This window comes from the organism of the source record quoted next, unplaced genomic scaffold, assembly GCF_019419815.1.
Source record: "Pyrus x bretschneideri cultivar Hongxiangsu unplaced genomic scaffold, Pyrus_bretschneideri_v1 Contig11, whole genome shotgun sequence".
NCBI lineage: Eukaryota > Viridiplantae > Streptophyta > Magnoliopsida > Rosales > Rosaceae > Pyrus > Pyrus x bretschneideri.
In genome coordinates, this window is record NW_025999402.1 from 5,429,712 (window position 1) to 5,448,562 (window position 18,851).

The following is an 18,851-nucleotide window of genomic DNA, read 5'->3' on the forward strand; positions in this document are numbered from 1 at the left end:
GACAAGTTAGGACAAAAGACGTTCGGCAAAGATGACTTAGTATGGCAAACCGTGTTACTAGTGGGGATTAAAGACCCTAGATTTGGGAAATGGTCGCCGAATTGGGAAGGATCATTCGTCGTCCACAAAATTCTCGGCAAGGGGGCATACCACCTCAAGGATCGAATTGGTTTGATTCATAAATTACCTATCAATGGAAAATTCTTAAAGAAATATTATCCGGTCACTTGGGAATTATTATTTTTTTTTAATTTATTAAAAATTTTTTTTTTGCCACGTGGCACAAATTTGGCAGCCCACATCATCTCTTAACGGATCAATAGATGGACAAAGTAACTGATGTATTATATTGAAATAAAATAGTACTTAAGGTATGAAAGTGAAATGTTTTGAAGATGTATGAGGTTATAATAGACCTCAAACCTAAGGTGGTGGAGTGTAATTTACCTCAAAAATATCTACTTCCATTTGGATGGCAAAGAATCCTTTCATCCCAAACCAAACGTTGCTGGCGTACATCTGTGCTGTGAACACCTAAACCAGTATTAGCATTGCTACTGCCAGCAACAGTGAGTTCGCGACTTGACCAAAAGTACTTGAGGTTGACCTAATTTTATGTTATGGATCTTGTAAAATAAATGCAATTGTTTTTTGGTACCTCAAGTAAGATTCTGTCTAAGGTTTTATCCAGACAATTTGTGTCCCTTTAATTCAACTTGTGCAGTTAAGCGGAAGATAATATCGATGCAACACTAAGAGACATGTTATCCAAGAGGTTTCTGTTTGGGGCTAGCTTCGGTTAGCTTTTCCTTGACGCCCCCAAAGAACGAGAAGAACTTTCTTGCACCGGTTGCATGAGTATGTTCATCTGTATGCCCTTTTGGCACTATTGGACTTTTAAGTTTTTGACCTGCACATAGGCATGCGCATAATGACATTGATTAGTTCATTTACGCATGGGTTTCTTGAGGTTGTGAGTTCATAGCGTGGAATAAGTGGTACCACACTACTATTTGTTAGAGTTCTGTCAAATGATCAAAACCAGTAGAAAAATAATTTCTGCACACGTTTTTCTCCTTCTATATCCTCCTATTTATTTTAGTTACTTAGCTTTTTTAACTAAATAATTTATATTTAGTTAAATAGTTAAATAGTTAAATAGTTAGTTGTTAGGATATCTCCAATCCAAGGGTGAGAGCTCTCAAATTTTAACCCCATATTTTCAATTATTTCACCTATACGTATGAGGTTAGACAATTTTTTTCCTCGAACAGTAAGAGACCTATAATTTCCACCCCCAACTTTATAATCTGTTAAACTTTTGTATTTAGTTGATCTTTTTGTTAATAATTTTGGAATTAGTTTTTGTATAATCTATGTTGTTTTATTTTTGCAAACATTTTGATGTGAAAAAATTCAAATTCTAAACAAAAAAAATTGTTGAGAAAATTGAAATTTTAATGGATCAATGAACACATGGATGTGTATTTATAGAGTTTTGGACTAGATTTGGTGTTGGATATGATTTGGTTAATAAATAATGTTATTTTCACCGTTGGATTTAAATTTCAGCCATTTGATCTTTTTATTACAGTTAAAATTAATTAAATTGAATTTGAGCCATTGAATTTAAAAAGGATATAGCTGGCGCACCACACTAGATCAAAACTCATGAGGCATTACAACCATTGGATTCGAATGACGTGCCAATCTGGGCCGTAAAACCCCTGTTTGTCGTGTACTCGCCCGCAAAGAATCCCTCTGTCATCTTGATGTTGTTGCGTAGGATCCGTGTGGCCTTGTTTCATGTGATGGAGCAGAGTTGCGTGGCGGCCCTTGGCCCACAAGGAACCTTATCCATCTTGGGGGATAGGAGAACCACATATCCACCCCCATACCCATACTCAAAATACACCTATTAGAAATGATTAGCAAAAGTGTCTGCGCATTGTTGTGGGTGTTCAAAATATTTTGATAATATGTACATACAGAAAACATAATTTATTGAAGCTATATTTATATACCTAAAATAGAGATTGGCAGTGTTCATAGTTATCAAAGAGATTGGCAGTGTCCAATTGCTCACTGCTATAAAGATAGAGATGCTATGAAGGCTATATACATGTACAGAAGTTCATAGTATCAAAATCGTTCAAATACGAAAATATACATATGCCCGTACCAAAAGCTTGGCACCGCACATCTGCTTAGTGTTTATGATTTTTCCTGGTCAATCTTTTGGTCTTTGCTTGTTTGGGAATGACCATCTTTTTCTTGGTCACCATTTTCTTTTTTGCTTTGTCCAGAATTTTTCTCTTGCTATATATTAAGCATTGGAATCGGTAAGAATTCAATATAAAAAAAAAACTAAGGACTTGTTTGGTATCCTATTTAAATTTTTTTATAATTTCTCAAAACATTTCTTAAGAATTTTTCTTGAAAACAATTTTCCTTAAAACTCAAAAACTTGTTTGGTATGCGATTTAAAAATTTTAAATCTTACAACTTAAACTGGACAAAGAGATCCAAAAAGAGAGGGTCTGAGAGAGAAAGAGGATAGAGGAGGAAAGAAAGTAAGGAGATGATTGGAGGAAAGAGAAAGAAGTGAGAGGATCGGAAGAGATAGAGAGGAAGAAGAGTGAGAAAAAGAACCGAGAAAATGAAGATAACGAATTGGAAGAAAGGCGAAAAAGGTTAAAAAATAAAAAAATAAAAAAAAAGGGTGAGAGAGAGAATAAAAGAGAGATAGATTTGGAGTGGGGGGAGGAGGGAGAGAAAAGAAGTGAGTCAGTTTAAGTTTAAAAACTCTAAAAACTCACTTTTTGTGTTTTTAGAGAATAGACTATATTTTTGAGTTAGTCTTGAGTTCAGTTTTTGAAAATAGTCATACCAAACAAGTTTTTAAAACCTAAAGCCTAAAGCCTAAAACTTGAAAATTGTTTTTGAGTTTAAAAAGTTGGATTTAAGTAGAGTACCGGATACATTCTAAATTTTTCAATCTATTTAACCAATGAATTGATGGAGGAGCGAAAAAAGAGAAACAAAAAATACGGCCATTATTCAATTATATGGAGAATTACTTGATATGTACAAAAGGTTTGAAAATTAAACTAACATTAAAATAAAAAATAAAAAAGAAAAGAAAAAGAAAAAGATGAGATGGAGTGGAAATCACATACCAACATCAAGCTTAAATTTGTAGTGCTATCTGCAATTAGTCTTATCAGGAGCTTCTGCACTGGTTGATGTCTCGGTGTTTTCCTTAGCTGCATGTACATTGTAGACTTGGGTAGATGAGAAGCAGAAGAAAATAAAAATATAAGTTAAAGTTACAACTTAACTATCTATGTTGATTCATGTCCAAAACATAATAAGAATAGCGAATCATTTTTCATCTCGTGCACTGGTTTGTCATTGTCACTCGAATTCACAAATTCACTTATTCCGAATTTCTTAGTTATGACCAGGGAAAGAATGTTCAAGCAAAAATATGTTTCTATGTTTTCCCACTAAACTACCTGTTAAACCAAATCCAAACATAAAAAAAAAATAAATAAATAAATACATTTGTCAAACCTCTTGGGCTTCAAGTCCACTAACTCCACCCCAATACTTACTGGTGCCCTTTAGTAGCCTAAATCATGTATGTATCAGTATTTGGAAAAGAAAATAAATAAATAAATACAATTTATTAGAACAAAGAATTTGGGATCAACAAAGTTTGTCCAAACTTACTGCGAGGACCAATAAACAGCAAATGAAGATAATTTTTTGTTTTGCTACATTGAGAGGGGCACCCAAACCTGATATAAAAAACAAAATATTCAGTATAGTGCAAACGATTCAATAAGTAGTATCAGTTTAGGATGCATATTCAACGCTCTAAAGCATTGAGTAGGACACCAAACTTGTCGGTATGGCGCAACTGAGGATGCAAACTTTGTCTAACTGAGCAAGGGGCTTGATATTGAAAAGACAACCAGAATGAACAACAATGTATTCACTCAAAGTAAATGTGCCTGGAAAACTCTACTCATAGTTTACAAATCTGCAATTCTCAAAGGTTAATCATATAAAATCATATGTGTGTGTGTGTGTGTGTGTGTGTGTGTATTATGTATATTATATGTATGTAGTAGCTATTATTGCTGACCTTGGCCGAAGTAGAGTTCAGTGTGATAAACTGAGGTATATTTGACATTTACCCTTATTTCCATGGCCTTAGGTGGAGCAACCTTCATCCTATCCATCACCAACGACTTCTCTAGTCTCCCATGCAACACCTGTCCCAAAATCTACAACACAGAAATCTCAAATTGAGGAGTATTAAATCTTTATCCTTAAATATCCTTCGAAAGACATGCAAAATGAAGAACAATGGACCTAGGGGCAAATAAGTTGATTGGTGTTCATAAAAAAGATATTTTAGTTTTAATTACCTTGTATTTGAGAAGAGGTTCAGAACTCTCTTCAATTTCTTTTGGTTCTGGTTTGGCTTTAGGCCTAGCCTCCATTGTTGCCATTGATAGAAGACGGGCACTTAGGAATGGAAGTGGACATGAATGAAGCTTGATATGATCTAATTATGAAAAAAATATACTAATCAAGGATAAAATTTAAGGTGCATGGACGAACTTATCCAATGAAATTATCTAAATATGTTGAGAAGAATATGATTTTTTACATATTTTCTCGACAACCAAACAACATATTTTGTCACCGATGTTCAGACGAAACCACTTCGCCGGAATTTGAAGACCGAAACCCTAAAACCTTAACACTTGAGATCGATTCGATTAAATGTGAGAGAATTTGTAGAATTTATACTTTAGTTTGAGGGTTTGGGTTTGTTTTCTTATTTTATGCAAAGAAAACTTCAATCAAATGCCAAATAAAAACTCTAGTATATTACCTGATGACAAATCGGCGAGAGAGCTTTTGGGTACAAGGGTCGGAGAGGGTTTGAAGATGAAGTCTGCTGATGCTAGGGGTGAGTCAAGACGATGTTGCAATCCGATTGTTGGCTGACGACCAATATTTCTTCATGGGTTTTCCGTCCAGATGGGTTTGCAGTGCGGCTGCGGTTGAGATTTGTTGACAATGAAGCGTTGAGCGAGAGTGAAGCAGCGATTCTGAGAGAAATTGCGAAAATGGATTTGTTGGTTTGAGGTTGTTTGCGATGATAGCGAGCAACTAAGGAGATAAAGTGGCATGAAGCAATGAGCAAAAGCGTGAGGGGGGAGTAGGCCGAAAGTGTCAATGGAACGAGATCCCACGTGTTCGGGAACGCTGCTGCACTTGACAGCAAGACGAAATGGCAAAGCTGAAAAAACCGAAAAAAACCTAGGGGTAAAATAAAAAATCGTCTGTAGCTAAGTTATAATGATTTCCCCAACGGTTTTAGTATATACGAGCAACAGTGCCCGCGCGATGCTGCGGGTTCTAAAAATGTATAAAATATGTAGAAAGTTCTAAATAAATACAATATGCAATACTATTTACATGTAGAAATCTATTTACAACCATATGGATTGGTGATTATATTGCCATTGTTCTAATATTTACATCTTTTACAAATTCAACTCCCAAATGTCCTTAACTGTACAAATTTTGTTGTATGTAATTTTGTTTACATACAAAAAATAATATTTGATGTGTATATACATACTATTTACACACAAAAATTTGGTAGATAGTCCCTATTTTACCCAATCATAACCAAACTGTGTAGTTGCAGTTGACTTTAGGTCGTCAATGGAACGAAGTACCTGAAGTCGAAGATAAACCTGGTGAATGTAGAAATCTTCAAGCCCTAAACAGAGTGGCCCTGCTTTTTGCAACAAAACAATACTTTTATTACAGAAAATTACAGGAAAAACTTTTAAAACTGGAAATAAAATTAAGTCACATGATTAGAGTACCAATTTTCCTTAACCATACACAAATAAAATTTAAATTGAAAAAAAAAAATAAAGAACAGAAAAGAAAAAAGAGGCAATCTCAAATACACAGAGAATGAAAATTCATTAAACAATTTTTTAAGCATATATAGGTTCACCCAACAGATAATCTTATTCAATCACACCATTTTAATTTATCAAATTGATTATTTAATACTGTCATGCCAAACAATTGTTCTGACAATACCCTCTCATCCCAGTACGATAAACCAAAAATTCTTCAATCTCTTGCATGTCCATTTCAGTTCTTAAAACCGCCGAAAGAAAAAATTAAAGTTTCTTTCTTACGGAAATCCACCAAAGAAGCATACATGTTCTTTCCTTGAATTATACATATATTTGAGAAGAATCAAATAAAGACTAAAATTCAAAATTCTTTCTCCCCTTAAACAAAATTCTATACATGCATGTAATAATCTTAATTTCCCGGAAGCAAGTTGGATAACGTGTAAACGTAGACAATATAATGCTCAGAAAATAGGCCATCTTTTACAGCGATAAACGGTAAGCTTAAGAAATTAAATTACCATTTCACTAGAGAAGTATAAAGTTCGAAAAGGGTAAGTAAATAGACACACAAAGATATATATCTTTGATGCACAGTCCACCCTGGTCGGCAATGGATGTACATCACCTGAAAAGCCTAGCAAATTTTCGTAATGGGGCTGGAAAATTGAAGTTTAAATAGTAAGTTAACAACTTAAAACACTAACCGGGATTGTAGCATAGCTTGTAATTTCTGCAATATAAATAATGACAAAAGGGATTAAATTCTAGAGAAGCACTTGAAAAAAACAAAAAATTTAGTGAACAAAAAAGCCATTAGCAAACCCCATGGTTGTTGTTAAGATACATATATTTACAGATATAAACTTTATCTCACCTCAAAGAGAACGGCAAACAATCACACTCAATTACCAGATGAAAAGAAATTGAACAAATTAGGATTCGGTTGGTAATAAATTGAAATGGGTTGAATATTATAACAAAATGATTAAAGAAAACACATAATTTATGTCTTTTGAGGGAAATCAAATTACCTAACTGAAATTTGTTGGAAATCAAGGGCTTTAACCTCGTGTTGGAAATCAAAGCATAATATGTAAAAGAGCGGTGACATACCTGTGGAACTCTTGAGCATGGAAAGGCTCTGGTTTCTTGCAAAACAACGGAAAATAAACCTGCCAGAAACTCGACAATAGATTGGTTAAAAAACACTTTAAAATACTCTTTGTACCACTTGGTGATGATAAACACTATTTGTTTCTGAGAGAAATCAAGCATCCAAAAAATAAATAAATAACAAATCAACTTTACATAAAAATTTATATTACCCGCCCCAAATCAACCGGAACAAAAAAACCAAAACTTGTGTTTGACATGCATAACATACTTTAACGTACCAATAATGAATTACATGCCTGGCATGGTTGGGGAGTCTGGGACAACGACAAAATAGTTGCCTCAGCTGCAATTCAATTCATATGCATCTCCTCAAGGATAACTCATATGTAAGAGATGGTGTTCGTGCCCAAACGCGCATACCTTTAAAAGCAAAGATATATGTATGCAGGTATGAATAAATGACAAAACAGCACCAACCAGCCAGAAAACGAACAAAAGTGTAAAAATGGAAGTGCAAAATCAAGCAAACATTCAAACCATTATGCAATATTGCCAGAAATAACTTAAAATATTCATTCAAGTTCAAACTTTTCCACAGTAAAATACACATGCAAAAGGTCAAGAGTCGGAGACAGTGGGAGGGATGGAAGAGAAAGAAGTGATCTAAGCGATGAGAAGCGAGAAACGCAGAGGGGCTTCCCCGATCAGAATTTGTCCCAATCAACAAACAAAACCCAGATTTCAAGAATTAAAATCATAAAAAATTCCAACAAATAAAGAGATCCCAGGAACCAAACCCATCAGTCTTTCCTAAAATCGGAGAACTCACCAGGAAACCCATGCTTTTTCTGGGTTTCACAATTTTCTTCGAATCCGAACGAGATTCAGCTGTGAGAGGGAAGGCTAAGTTTCTGAGATGTTTTCGTTTTTGAGATAGGGAAGGTGAGCCATTCATGATACTCTATGATTTCAATTTGAGGTTGAAGATTGGAACAATCTGGATGAATTTTGGTTTCGGGATTGTAGGGTTGATTTGGATGAACGCAGGTTTTTGTTTCAATTTAAGAAAACGGAGAGATTCATATGGGAAGAAATGAAGAAGCTTTGTTTTGGAAACAAATGGAAAAGCCACGATGACCAACACGTGTACATCAGGGCAAATTAGTAAATTTATTGTGCAATTCAGGAAAATATGCTGAAGATGGTTACTGCTGGAGGGGTAAATCCGTCCACACACTATAGATCAACAGTAACCCCAAACTGGGCTTTAATACATATAATATGATTTGGACCCAAAAATTTGGGGTTTTTTTGTTTCCACCCTCCCGTTGGAGATAACCTTAGGGAGAAAACCTTAGAAGGCGTTGAACATTAACAGGTCTTTTGATTGTTTATTGTTGTGGACGATACTGGCTTGTTTGTTGTTGTGAATGACACTGGCTTATTCGTTGTTGTGAACGACACTGATTTGTTCGTTGTTGTGAACCACACTAATGTTTTTGGTTTCACTTTCAGCTTTATGTGAAATAACTTTACGTGAAATATTCTTTAGTATATCCTGGCACAAAACAAATAAAGGTAGAGAAATCAATCAGATCATTGAAGACTTGAGATGCCTGAATCACATCACTCAAATTATTGACCGTGTTTGTAGACCAAATGAATAAAATATTGCTGCAATGGTTCCTGTAGGTCTTAAATGCCAAACCCGAGAGTCAAAAAATTAGTTCTCATATCATGGATTAGTGAATGGCTGCCTCAACCCAAACCACACGAACCTGGATAGGCGGGTGTTCCTAAGATTCAAATTCTGTTAATTAGGCAGCAACTATGAAAGACTGGGAAGAACCGCGAAATAAATAGAACCACAGATGGAGAAACTAGTATGGTAAATTATAAAGACATCCTGAAGAACTCTTAGACGTGTTAAAATAATTCAAAATCCAGTAATTGGATCCAGCCAGCGCCTAAACATAGAGAAAGAAAAATCAAAACCTGTTAATTGCATGTGACTCGTTAATTTGTTGTGATGAATTAAAATGTACAGTGCTCGGATACTTCAGAGCTTATTTTGCATTATTGCTGTATTTTCCCATAGTTTTAACACTTTTTAGAGGACCACGCCAAGACTTAAAAGTTCTTACATGACCTGGGTGGATGAGGAAGTTGATACAGAAAACAATTCCAAATTAACAAAACAAAGTTCTAGTTCTTACTGAAGGCGAATTTCGTTGTTATTATGAACAAAAAGAACAAATCGAGATTTGAGAGAGATCCAAAACTACCGTTGCAAAAGAAAAATCGGATCTGAGAGAAACAGATCTAGAGAGAGAGAGTGTGTGTGTAACCGGGGGGGTGAAAGCCATTGTGAAGGCCGAGAAGGAAGAGAAGAGGAACGAGCATGGAAGGAAAAACCAGACTCAACACTCCAATCACCAACCCCTTCCACCGCCGCTTCCCGGAATAACTACCGCCCGCAACCCCGCCCTTCACTGCTCCGCCAGCCCCTCCTAATCCGATTTCATTGCCGCGATTAAGCACCAAATCCACCACAATTAACACTAATCCTTCTCCTTCTCCTTCTTCTTCCTGCTCCTCCGGTTGTTGTTGCAGTGTTAATATCAAATGCGAAGTCCCACTCGCACTCGCACTCCCAAACGCCTTCGCGGTCGCCGTCGCATCAACAAGTGAAACGCAGTGCTTCCTCTGTGGCATGAATCATAATTTCTAATGATTCGATTGGTTGTTTCTGAGCTCACTGTCTCTCTCACTTCGATTCCGAATCAAAGGCTGGATGGGATGGGATTGGACTGGATTGGACAGTCCGGCACGGATTGGATTTTCCTACTTTTAGCACAACAAACGGTGATCTTGTTCTTCCTTTCGGTTAATATTTATTTATTTTTTAGGTCAGATCCAATTCTCTTATGTTTGTGAGGATATGCTCATCACTGGACTCCTCTTCCTATTTATAAAGCAAAAATAGAAGCAATATCCCCTGTATATATATAGTAACGTTATTATTTTGCATTTGTGTTTCTAAAAAAGAACATAGGCTATCTACAATAATGGAGGGCTAAACGTAGTGCTTAACCATGTTTTGGCCCATCAAATTTTACGACTATTTTAGGGCTAAATTTTTCATTTACAACTATGCAAGGCTATAATTTATTTCTCTTGATATTATATTACTTTACAAATTTAGTCCATTTTGAGGCTGCATGTTGCATTCGATGAGGCCAAACTTAGTCTGATTCTTTTAGCCTTATTCTCTTTAGCCCTTTGATTTGTGACTAATTTTGTCAATTTTAGAGCTTAATGTAGCCTTGGCCCTTTGACTAGAGATGACCTACATAAAACGAGTTCATCGTCTCCGTAGCGTTTTAGTCCAATGTTATGCTTAAGTTTTTCTACACATGACTCATCAGAATGAAATGCAAAATGACAATGAATTTGTTCCATACAAGTTGTTCTCGTGTATTTGGTACGGGTATATCTATTTTCTACCCAATAAACTATAGAGTATACACTTGCACATTATTTATTACATACTTTTTTTTATTGTTTCAGTTCTATTTATGTTTGGTAGTTAGTAATGCTATCTAAATTTCAGAAATGGCACCAAAATACAAAAACAGAGGCAGTTGCTTGCCCGATGATCTATTAATTTTCTCAATTTGTTAAACTAGTCTTTGTCATTTAATTTTTTTTGTCAATAAAACAGTCCTTTTATTCTGGTAAAAATAAAATAGTGTTCCTTGATTTGGATGATAAAATATGTCTTCATCATAACCTACGTTTTTATCAAATTTTGCCTTATATTTGAAATCGAGCAATAGGGGGAAAAATTAATTTTAGAGAGAAAAGGATGGAAGGATTGCTAGTAGATAATTAAATTAAGGGTAAACTATACTGTACCATCTCAAGTTTGATGTCTATTACAACCTCATACAATGTCTTCAAAAAATTTCACTTTCATACCTCACATACTATTTTATTTCAATATAATACATCCGTTACATTTTCCATCCATTGAGAGCTGACGTGACTGCTACATTTGTGCCACGTGGGTAAACAATTAATAAAAAAAATTAAATTAATTAAAAAAAGTAAATAAAAACAATAAAAAAGCCCAGAAACCCATTCCCCCCGACCCACCTCCCTTTCCTCCACTCTTCACCTCCCCTCCCATCCCACCCCACCCCCACATCCTCGGTGGTTACTCCCACCGTTCATCGTCTTCTCCAACAATTCCCAACGCACCCAGACGACTCCAACGACGGCTTCATCATCGTTCCCCGTCGATGTCAAACCACCATTGTGATGACCCATCCCAAATTAAAATATATTTTATCCTTGAACGCGTGGAAATGACAATGTTGCCCTTGAAATGTTGTAGTACGATTATGTAATCGGGCTAAAGGAATTGACCAACTGCCATATCTCCCACAAATTTGGACCCAATTAAAAGTTGGGTTTTTTTTAGTTGATTTTCTTTTGTCCTAAACCTTAAAGCCCAATCAAGGCCTTGGCTCTTTTTATTTTGGCCTATTCCGTTGGATACACATACACACACATACAACCTTCTTCCCTTCTCTCTCTTTTTCTCGAAAATTCTTTCCGTCCGTACAACAGAGTCTTCAACCTTCAAACACCATCAAAACATCACAGATCAAACTTCCGAGGACCACCTTTGGACTCCTTGCATGCTTACGAACCTAATCATACCAGTTGTTCAAAGAAAGGACATCGGGAACTCGAGAGCTTCGGCGAGGTACTCTATTACTCCAACGTGATTGTGGATCTTTTACAATATTTTAAAGCCCAAAAAAGGTCCTAAACGTTTGTACTAGGATCCTAGGCTAGTTTTGGAGTGGTTAGAACGTCCAAACGCTTAGGTCTGTTGAGTTTCAGGTTTGGCCGGTTGTGTCGAGCTATTTTCAGACCACTTTTTGTCGGTTTTAGGACCTCTAAGAGGTAAGATCATGTTCTTATAGTTCAGGGCTTCAATTTGATATAAAATTAGTGAAATTTGGTGTTGAAATGACGGAGATATTGAGATTCAAAGTTTTTCCAGAAACCTGCAAGTGCAGTGGCGGCCGGCGACGAAATCCGATGAAACCATTGGAGAAGACAGAGCATATTCCGTCACCCTTGACGGAATATTCTTAATGGCGTCAGGTAGATTTAACGGAATATCCTTGTACTTAACGGAATATTCCCTAACGGCGTTAGGGTTATCATCAATATGCCAGGCACGTGCCTGCGCGTAGCCAGAGCATGAGGGCGTATGGGATGTTGAAATTTTTTTCTAAAACTATGGGGATGCTCGTGGTGTTGAGTAGGCCACGATGGTATATTTTAACACCCCAATTGAGCAACGTATGAGAAGTTATTTCATAGTGATGGTTATGTGCTTAAAGGTAACATTAAAATAGTTGTTTCACATATAGGTGTGATGTTTTCCAGAGGACGAGCGCAGCCAGGCAAGACTTGGGGGTTACTACCCGACTACATACCAATGAGTGGGCTTTTTGGTTTTATGTATATACATATATATGCCTTATGTTTCCCAGAAACTGTTTAAATAGTTTTTACGTTTTAAATACCATTCGTATGCATTACATATTAGTATATGTTATAATATAGCTGTGCATATTACTGCTCGACGTCGTGGACGTTCAAGTAAGCTTTAGGTGAGTATATAGTGATGATTGTGATGGTAGTGTGTTGGTGCGAGACTTATACGCGCACAAATTAAACCCTCTTTTTGTCAATTGTAGTATAAGTATAAGTAGGGATCGTTCTGGACCGGGGATTAGGAGGGATTGCTAAAACCTTGGAAACTGACTCAAAAACGTAAAAACAAGATAAAACACTAAACTAGACTCAAAATTCTTTAAAAACACAAACTAAATTGATTTCTAACTAATTTGACAATAAAGTAAAGGGGGGATTGTGTTTGGACGAAAATAAATTAAATGCACAAATTGTAACTTAAAAGCAGAATTTAAATATGAATGTGATGAAATATGGAATGAATGCTAGCTAGAAGGTTCTTCTCCACACATGTCACACTTGCATACAAAATTGATTCTCAGTTGGTCTTTCGATAAATCATGAATTCTCAACGCCCCAGGTTAACCGTGATTGCACTAATTAACCCTCAGATTTTCCTAACGTTATTGAATTGGATGATTGCATACGACAACCCAAAACATTTCCCACAAGTCCCCTACATGATTGCATAATAGAGATACAAGTAAGAATCATTACGTTCTTTGAAAACCATAAGCATTGACAAGGCATTCGTTACTATGATTGCATGAAACTCGTGCCAAGAATTTATTTAACGCGATTGTTTATAAGCAACCTCCACTACTTGTGAATATAAGTTCATAACTATTAGGTGAAATTCACTTATATTCTAGCGTCATATTCATGCATGAAAATTAAGTGTGCACTCTCAATCAACATACATAAATAAGTTATCGATCAAGCAGTTAAACAAATTGAATCCAACATTCATGAAATCCCAACCAAAAGTAATCAATTCATATTGCAAGTATAACCATGGTTTCGAATCACCCCCTAGCTAACTAGGGGGATTTAGCCTCTCATGTTCGCAACAAGAAAATTACAAATGAATTTAAACATAAAGCACAAAGGATTGATTACACCTAGAACGCCCAACGAATCCACGTGAATTTGTGCGCGTCGAAGCTCCTCTTTCCTCTTCTTCTTCTGCAACAGATTGGTTAAATGGATGATTTGGATGTTATTTTGTGGAAAATGGTTAGAATGGCAGGGAGATTGGATGGTAAGGCTTACGGCAGGTTTGAAATGGAATGTGGAAGTGTGGTGTTGTTGAATGGGAGGGAGATGGCACGGAAAAATAATGGAAGATAGTTGAATAATAGGTGCGGCTAGGAAGTAAAAATGTGTAGGGTTTCAGAAAACTAACCCTAGCTTATTTAAAAATAAATCAAAGGCTTACGAAAATAGGAAATTAAAATATAAATATAAAGGTGCGGCTAGGAAGGGAAATAGGGCTAGGCAAAGGGTTACAAAGTGGCTAGAAAATATGGACGTTTAAGATTAGGATAGGTTACCAAAACGGGAAACTTAGGGTCAACTTTCCTAAAATAGGAAACCTTGTTTGAGTAGGATTCCTCGTTTTGGTAGGAATTCATCGTTGGCGTAGGAATTCGTCGTTTCTTCACGTCTTCAACTCATTCATTCCTCTTTCGCTCCAAAAGGCTCCAATTTGCATCTTCTTGCACACTTTGGCCTTTTAATCTGAAAATACACAAAAGTGGCCTTAAACACTAAAATAGATAAGTAAACACAACATAAATGCACGAGAACAAGCTAATTAAGTCGCATGAATATGCTCCTATCATGTGTATGATTATGATGAGTTGCTTTTAGTGATTTATATCCTGCACCCAGGTGTTAGTGCTCCGCTCGAGGGTAGGGCTTAGCCTTCACGTGATCTTTGTTGTTAATTCATAGTTGTTTTAGTAGTTTAAGCCATTTTCGTGTGTTTTTAGGTTCATATGGCTAAGGAAGCAAAAAGATGCATTTTGGAGCATTTTGGAGCAAAATTGGGCTTGGAATGGATAGCATATGATTGGAGCCAAAGTGTTGGACGAATTTGAAGGCCTTGTATTCATTTTGGACATAAAACAAAGGGCCTAGCCCATTCTCTCTTAAACCAACACCAAGGCCATGCATTTCCTTCCAATTCCAAAGCCCACAATCACTTCAAAAGCCATGCAAAGAACCATCCATTCCATCAAAAACAATCCATCAATTCACATGCAAAACCACCATTAACACACATGCACCCAAACAAAGCCAACCTAGCTAACCCTACATGCATTCTTTATGCAACTCTTCATCATTCCACCATTCATTCTTTATTCCACAAACAAGTCACATGCATTTCCACCTTCCTACTTCATCATTTCACCACATTCTCCCTCTTTAACTCATTTCATTATTCATTCACTTTGCATTCATTCAATTCCACCCCACATGCACCCTTTATTCTTCATCATTGCAACCATGGCACATTTACACCAACAAAACAACTCCCATGCCATGGCCTACTCATATTCCCATTTCCTTTCCAACATCTCACATGCATTTCCACCTTCCTACTTCATCATTTCACCACATTTTCCCTTTTATTTCCACATGCAATTCTTCATCATTGTAGCCACAAACACCTTAAACAAATAGCCATATACATCTCCACTCCTCCTATAAATACCCTTGCATTCATTCATTCAAAAATCAAATCATCTCATTCACAACACAACACAACACAACACCACAAACACATCCACCTTCCTTAGCCGTGAGTCTCCCTTAGAATCCAAAAACCATCTTCCATTTCCACCACTCCTCATCCATTTCCATAATTTCCCAACACTTCCATCCCCCCAACCAACTATCCCTAGACCTTATGCTACAATAAAGAGGAAGATAAGAGGGCCTAAACATTCATACAATTCAAGATTGAGTTGTTGGAATGTTTAGGCGTTTCTTTGATTTCAATGTTTAATTTCAATTCTCTTTGTTTTGTACGTATGAGGAAATAAACCCCCTTTAGCTAGGGGGTGATTCGAAACTATGTTTATGTTTGTAATATGATTTGATTACTTTTAATTACGTTTCATAAGTTGTGAATTCAATTTGTTTAACTGTTTAATTGATAACCTATTTATGTATGTTTATTAAGAATGAACGCTTAATTTTCATGCATGAATTTGACGCTAGAATATAAGTGAGTTTCACGTAATAGTTATGAACTTATATTCACAAGTAGTGGAGGTTGCTTATAAACAATCGTGTTAAACATATTCTTGGCATAAGTTTCATGCAATCATAGTAACGAATGCCTCGTCAACACTTATAGTTTTCATGATGCTTAATGATTCTTGCTTGTATCTCTATTATGCAATTCATGTAGGGAACTTGTGAGGAATGCTTTGGATTGTCGTATGCAATCATCCAATTCATTAACTTAAGGAAAACTTGACGGTTAATTTAAGCGGACCTAATTAACCCGGGGCGTTGAGAATTCATGGTTTATTGAAAAGCAATTAGACATCGTTTTGTATGCAAGTATAACATATGTGGAGATGAACCCCTTAGCTAGCTTCCCATCCATTCATTTCCGTCAAATCCATATTTACAATTTGTTTTATTTCCAAGTTTCCATTTTTAGTTTAAAGTCGTCCAAATCCAATCCCCCTTTGCTTTATTGTTCAATTTAGTTAGAAATCAATTTAGTTTGTGTTTTTAAAGCATTTTGAGTCTTTTGGTTTGTCTTAGTGTTTTAACGTTTAGTTTCACATTCTTTGAGTCTAGTTTAGTGTTTTATCTTGTTTTTACGTTTTTGAGTCAGTTTCCAAGAGATTAACAATCCCTCCTAATCCCCGGTCCAGAACGATCCCTACTTATACTTATACTACAATTGACAAAAAGAGGGTTTAATTTGTGTGCGTATAAATCTCGCATCAAATTTTGGCGCCGTTGCCGGGGATTAGCAACTTTGCTAATCCCTTGGATTGTTTTATTTTCGTTTGTTTTTATTTTTCCAGATTCTTAAATTTGTTTTGTTTCTTGTTTTAGGTACTAGTTCATGACTCGGAGTTCTCATCCGATTCGTGAACATATCCTGGAGTGATTGGGTTCTTCGTCCGGCTGTACGACGTTAAAGCAAGCGCTACTTGGGAGGCAACCCAATACAGTAAATAAAACTTTTGCTTGTTCATTGATTTTTTTTCGATAAATTACAATTGTGTCTAAACATTGCAGAAAGATGGAGCCTTTACAAAGGTTGTGTACGTGAGGCCCCATTACGTGGCAACACTCTCGGAGCAAGAGGCATCGGAGCAAGAGGCATCGGAGCAGGAGGCATAGGAGCAGGAGGCACCGAAGATAGATCATTCAAGGCCCCAAACCTTGGTGGAACGCTGGATGACCCAGGAAAGAGGTGCCTCTGGAAGAAAGCTGCAAACCGTTGACGGTCATCAAGCTCATCAAGCTTCCTCTTCATGCCTGTTGAATAATTGTTGGCAAGCACGTGCAAACTTCGGTTCTCGTACTTAAGTTGTTTGATCTCCTGTTTAAGACTCTCCACCTCTGCCATCAAGGATTCAACCTGACGGGAGCGAGCAAGAAGGCGTTGGCCCATGTTGGACACAGAGCCAGCACACTGAACACTCAGAGCCAGGGATTCTTGAACGGCCAACTCATCGGACCGTCCTGAACGCAGCTGACTGTCTTTGGGAGTGAGGAGGTTCCGAGCCACTATCGTAGCCGTTGTGGGATCCGTCATCACAGAGTCCTCATCTGTAAGAGGGCCATGGGAAGATAAGAAAGACGGGCACCATACCTTACCCTGATGAGACGCGACCGGATCACTGCTTAGACTCAAATCTAAGCAGAGGTTCGATGGGTTGGATGAGCTAGCCATTGTTCACGAAGTTAAAAGAGAAGGGGTGGACGGATTAGATTTTCAAAGGGCCGGAGACGAGTTTCAAGAATGGGAAATCTTCAGAGTGTGTAAGTTGGCGGTGATCGATAGCTCTATAAAAAGCCAAGGAAACGCGTCCACCGATTCAAAAAGCCGGAAGTTCATGCGTAAAGTTCGGCGACGCTTCCTCGGCTTTTCAGAAAACGCGTTCAACACGTGGAGGCCATCATCGCAACTACACGTCTTTAGCCGACAAGCGCAAAGTTCGGCGACGCTTTATCTGCTTTTCAGAAAACGCGTGGAGCTTTATCGAAGAGGCGTTTTCAAAGATCGAGGAGTCGTCACTATTCCAAAAAGTCGGATTTGCGGGATCAAAATGATTGTCGACAACGGTAAAAGAACAGTATCATCACTTGCTATTGAATTCCCTATATATGTCGACCTTCATCTTTTATGGCAAGACAGAACTGAAGAAAATGCCCAACTCTTCCTCACCTCTGAGGGTGCACTCCCAGCAAAGCCTTTTGAAATACTCCATTCTTTCTTCTTCCCCAAAGATGATACCAAATGCCTGGAGTACAGATGACCCAGGAGGAAACAGCACCACAAATACATGTGCTGATTCATTCACCGCTTCTTCAAAAGCAAAGGTATCTCATATCATCAAGGGCAAAAGCAAAGGTATCTCATATCATGCTCTTTCCCTGTCTTTTCCTTTGTCCTTGATATTACTTGCATGGCAAAGTGAAAGAAGCAATCAGCCGGCACTTGGAGTCTATCTGGACTCTATTCCCTGGTTGCTTACCTAGCTTTGCTGAGCTATCCTCTAACCCTCTTCAATACGAATTGGAGAGATTGAACAAAGAAACAGATAAGAGGAGGAAGCTCAGACCTTCGAGGGAGACCAAAGGAAGCCTGCTGCCCAGTTCAAGAGTAGCACAAAGGAAAATCAACGATGGGAGCAGCGCAGTTCAAGAGTAAGCCTGTGGAAACTCAAGATGAAGCCTCACTGCAATCACCAAGGAGAAGATGGAACGAAAACTCCATAACCAGATTTGCATCTCTAAACTCTTCTCTTTGTTAGATACATTCTGCCATGTTTAGTATGTTTAATTGCTGTTTATATGTTTGTTTGTGTTTAGTGTGGTTTTTAACATTGAGGACAATGTTTGTTTTAAGTGTGGGGGAGTTACTAAAGTGTTTTGATGCAAATTCGTAGGGTTTTATCCACCATAACTTCAAATGTTGTTTCTTGCTGTTTTTAAGTGTGTTTA

At 37.1% G+C, this 18,851-nt stretch overlaps 1 long non-coding RNA gene across 1 annotated transcript; it reads right to left on the reverse strand.

Annotated features, from left to right (window-relative positions):
* Window positions 1-2,043: 2,043 nt before the first annotated feature.
* LOC103952954 lies at window positions 2,044-5,405 on the reverse strand. Its single transcript, XR_007255249.1, has 4 exons — window positions 4,913-5,405; window positions 3,566-4,295; window positions 3,180-3,266; window positions 2,044-2,319 (listed from the first exon to the last, which is right to left on the reverse strand). It is a non-coding gene; the product is annotated as an uncharacterized LOC103952954 (long non-coding RNA).
* Between the last annotated feature and the right edge of the window lie 13,446 nt (window positions 5,406-18,851).